The sequence below is a fragment of the Lepidochelys kempii genome, chromosome 26 (genome assembly GCF_965140265.1).
Source record: "Lepidochelys kempii isolate rLepKem1 chromosome 26, rLepKem1.hap2, whole genome shotgun sequence".
NCBI classification, from domain to species: domain Eukaryota; kingdom Metazoa; phylum Chordata; order Testudines; family Cheloniidae; genus Lepidochelys; species Lepidochelys kempii.
Genome location: NC_133281.1, coordinates 11,322,274 through 11,327,593, shown reverse-complemented (window position 1 = coordinate 11,327,593; position 5,320 = coordinate 11,322,274).

Sequence of the window (5,320 nt, the reverse complement as noted above, 5' to 3'; positions counted from 1 at the left end):
TGTCTTGAAGATGACTTTATATTTGCAAAGTAGTTTGAAGATTAAAAGACTCTTTACATATTACTGTATCACAGGGAGAAGGGGGGAAATTGCTGGGAATTAAGTTTTTGCCAAGAAAACCAGTTACTTAATTGAAAATTTAAAAATATCTCAAAGCTGCAGTTCGCTTAAGGTTTTAAAAAACGTTTTGCTCCATAACTTATAACTTGGTACTTGCTGCAATGCAGATCTATTATCTTTCTTGTCTTACAATGTGATTTTTCTTCTAGTGCCCTTGAGTTAAGTTCCTTCCTTCACAAACATGTTCAACACATTCAACTGATCTTCTAAGATTATAAAGATCTTTAATTCTCTCAGATCTTTTTTACTCATGCCCTTTGGCTGTCAGTCATTATTTATCAGTATACTGGAACCTTTATTGATAATGATCATCCCTGGGTGAATTCCTTTTAAGAAGGCTGAGGCAAACCTTTCCTCAGAAGTAGAGGAGGTCACGAAAATCTTCTGTTTTCTTTGAATCAGCGAGATTTCCTAGAAAAAAACTCCACATCGGTAGGTCTGATTCTAGTTTCCATTAAGCTGACAGTCTTTTCAAAGTACACCACATATTACTGCAATGCTTACATTCTTATATGCAAAGCTTTTTATTTACTGAAATAAAAATCTTTAAATAGGAAACTAATTGCCAAATCTGATCCAAAAGCAGTGTGAGCCTGTCAATTTAACACGCGTTGGATCAATTTGGCACAGATTTTAAAGCCAGAAGGGACCATTATGAACATCTAGTCTGACCTCCTGCAAAGCATGGGCCATAGAATTTAACCAAGTTGTTCCTGCATTAACTTCTGGTTCAGCGACAAAAAAAGACATCCAGTCTTGATTTAAAGACTCCAAGTGGCTGAGAATCTACCACATCCCTAGATAAGTTGTTCCAACTATTAATTACCCTCACTGCTCATAATTAGCATCTCCTCTTTAGTCTGAATTTGTCTAGCTATGCTTCCAGCTACTGGATCTCATTATGCCTTTTCTGCTAAATTAAATCACAAGTCTGATCACAAGTCTTCTTCCCATACAGGTAATTATAAACCAGGAGCTCAACTTGTTGGTATACCGCTCACTACCATCCAATTAATGTTTGTATTATTAACACAGCAAACCTTTCACCGCTAATTATGGTAACCATGAACCTTCCAGTTCAATACTAGACACAGAAGGGTCAAGCTTTAATACTTGCATCAAGTGGTTCTTATGCAAGACCTATCAGTACTTTATAAATATCACTGAAAGTTGCGCTCTCAATATACGTCAACAAGCAAATTTCAGAATAATCAGCTTTAACCGTTACCTGTAAAGTATTATTTCACATCGTACATCAATACACTTGTTGCGAGAATCACTGTGATGCTGTGCGGAATGACTGGTGCAGCAGAAGGCACAGCCTACAACTAATTTTACAAAGGTGGTCATCTTCTTGGCTCTCCTCCAAGAGCCATCTGAGTGGGAGGTAGGGATCACATTTTTCAGTGAAGTTTAGTAAAAAAAATGCTCATATCGCGCTTATTTTGGAATGACCAAACTAGCCTGGCTCAGGGAAGCTGGTTAAAGGGTTTTTTTGTGCTGGTTTTTAAGAATCCGTTGTTCACCAAAATTCTGACCAGCTCTAGTCTTTGCTGTTTACAAACTCCTACTTCAAATGATCATTTCCCTGAAAACACCAGCTGACTACCGTGTGAAATAACATTAGCTCCCAGACGACATTGTTATGCTACAATTGCAACTGTAAGAGCTTAACTGGATGGAAAAGCCTTTTGGAAAGTGACTCTCTCAATAGCTACATTGATAGGGAGAACCCCACAGTCTGAGGAAGCAACACGCAGTTTTGGTAATTGCCTGACACGATAAAGGAAATAATGGAAGAACAGTGAAATCAATTGGCACACAAGCTTCTCACGCAGAACACAGAGACTAGTGTGAAACAAATCTACGCATCATCGGAAGATCTTCAGTGATCTGCAACTCAAAAAAAGGGTCCCACAGAAAGTGGAAACTCGGTCAAATTACAAAGGATGAATATACACAAACACCACAAGCATGTGGTGAAAAAATTAGAAAGGCCAAGGCACAAAACCAGAGTAAATTAGCTAGAGACATAAAGGGTAACAAGAAAACATTCTACAAATACAGTAGAAGCAAGGGGAAGACCAAGGACAGGGTAGGCCCATTACTCAATGAGATGGGGGAAACAGTAATAGAAAATGTGGAAATGGCAGAAGTGCTAAATGACTTTTTTGTTTCACTTTTCACCAAAAAGTTCAGTAGCAATTGGACATCTAACTTAACGAATGCCAGTGAAAATGAAATAGGATCAGAGGCTAACATAGGGAAAGAAAAAATTAAAAATTACTTAGACAAGTTAGATGTTTTCAAGTCACCAGGGCCTGATGAAATGCATCCTAGAATACTCAGGGAGCTCACTGAGGAGATATCTGAGCCATTAGCGATTATCTTTGAAAAGTCATGGAAGACGGGTGAGATTCCAGAGGACTGGAAAGGGCAAATATAGTGTCCATCTATAAAAAGGGAAATAAGGACAGTCCAGTCATCTTAACTTCAGTACCTGGAAAGATAATGGAGCAAATAAAAGTACATAAAAGGTTGTTACAAGGAGGAAGAAGAAAAATTGTTCTCTTTCACCTCTGAGGATAGGACATTAGAAGCAAGGGGCTTAAATTGCAGCAAGGGAAGTTTAGGTTGGACATTAGCAAAAATTTCCTGTCAGGGTGATTAAGCACTGGAATAAATTGCCTAGGGAGGCTGTGGAATCTCTGGTTTCAGAGTAGCAGCCGTGTTAGTCTGTATCCGCAAAAAGAAAAGGAGGACTTGTGGCACCTTAGAGACTAACAAATCTATTTGAGCATCAGCTTTTGTGAGCTACAGCTCACTTCATCGGATGCCACAAGTAATCCTTTTCTTTTTGTGGAATCTCTATCACTGGAGATTTTTAAGAGCAGTTTAGACAAACGCCTGCCAGGTGTGGTCTAGATCATACTTAGTCCTGCCATGAGTGCAGGGGGGCTGGACTAGACCACCTCTCACGGTCCCTTCCAGTCCTATGATTCTATAATCAGTGTGTAACTTAAGCAATTACATTCGGCATCCATGGAATCTGTCTCGCTCAATACTGAAAACCTCACCCCCTATGATGATTTAACATTTATATTGCAGAATAGCACCTAGAAGTGGAGATGCTGTTGTGCTAGGCACTATACAAGTGTACAGCAAACAACCATTCCTGCCCCCACAGTCGAAAACACGGTGCCCTCAGTAACGCTTCAACGTGCCTAGAGGAGTTTAGTGCCCGCTGTGGCAAGGCATCTCCTCTGCCTCTGCAGACTTAGCACTTCCCCCTCTGGTGGTGGCCTGAGGTAAATCAGCCCCACTCGGGACTGCTTTGTCTTCCCCTCCTCTGTGTTTACTTATCCATATTTTCAAGGTAGGCCTGGGGCAGGCCCGAGGGTTGCTCCTCCACCAACCAAAAGAAACAAATCTACAAACACAAAACCGGGGGGGGGGGATACCTTTCCCTGCCCCCTCGCTGAGGGGACGTCGTCCTGTTGTTGGCCCCGGGTGTCCCCTAAGCAGGCACTCAGTTCCAGTTGTTTCCCGTGTGGAGCGAAGAGCAGCCTCTCACCCGGGAGAAGCCTGGCAGCCGCTTGTCTCTCTCCTTCTCTTCCCCCCCCCCCCCCACATACACACACAAAAGGAGTTTTAAAAGGTCTCGGGCAGCCCTTAACTGGACTCAGGTGTCCCTAATTGATCTGAGGTAACCCCTTCTCAGCTTGTAGGAAAAAATACCTTTATCACTCTAGGGCTAACATACCTGCCTTCCTACTTTTGACCCTTTGACCCTCACACCTGCACTTGTGTTTTCTTCTGTCATCCCCCATATTTATGAGTCCGGGGGGGGCAGTAGCTCCTCCCCTCAGGCTACTCCGCCCACTTCCCAGAACCCAACAGGGCCACTCTCTTACCGCCGTCCAGCCTGACTCTGTCATGCCTTTAAGCATTGACCATTCAGAACATCAGTATTTGAGAAATACTTTAAACGGACAGGGTCAGGAATTGAGACTAAAAGGCTGTCCATCAACTAAGGGCCAGACTGTGCTCCCCTTCCCCACATAAAGTAATACCTCACAGTACACTTAGTCCCCTTTGTTTCACATAGACAGGCGCTATGCAACAAGTACACAAGCGCCCTAAGGGTTCTTATGCTCTCAAGTTTTGTGTCCTTTTGTTAAATATTCCTGATTCGATATTCAGGAATATTTTCCACCACAGATATTTATTACTGTAACTAATGAGAACATTAATTGCTTCGTAACTTGTAAAGCTAGAGATGTTGAACTAGCTGTACCACTAAAAAAATCTGCTTTTCATTTACAGGAATATATTTATGTATTAAGATTAATAGTGTCAGATTTTCCTTTTTTCAATGGGGGAATAGTTACCTACCGCCACAATAAACACTGAGTTTTTAAAATATATTTTATTGCCTTTCATAAAAGACTTGAAGTTTCATTTCTTGGAGGTTACATTTAACTGAATTAGGCTCACTCCTGCAAACAAGTAATTATCTGGTAATACTCAGCATTTACCTACAAAGTGCTTCACAAATATTAATCCTCAGCATCCCTACAGAAGATATTCTCTGTTTTCATTAGACTTCAGCTCCTGACAGCCTTCTACCTAGCATTGAAGGATAACACTCCATTTTAGTACAAAACAAAAAATGAATCCACGCCTTGGGTGAGAGTCACTTTCTTTGCATGTTAGACTTTGTAGGTAGTGGACATTAATAAAAAGTCAAAGCCCAAGACATTAGCTAATCAGAAAGAATAATTCACCTTAAAAGTGTAATATTTAGCTAGGACTGGAAGATGCTGCCAAGTACTTTGGGTACTGCATTTGAATACCAAAATTAGTTGTAATTAGGTCTATGGAATGTCAGATTCATAGAAGCAACGTTTATAGGATTATTGCTAAAGGTCTGACTTTGAAATTTAAATACATGGTGCAGATCACTTTTGTATTTTATGAAGCTTTTTCTTATTACAATCCCACTGAATTCTTGGTTAAATGAGAGAAAAGAGATTAATAATAGGAAATTTTTCCCAATTTGAGCAAGAACAAAGAGAAACTCTGAGTTGAAAGACAATATATTTAAAACTGGTAAGAAATGTAGGGTATACAGGGAATATCTTCAGTAATATCACTGCAGCATGGCATTATACAATCATAATTTAGTAAGGTTCATAAA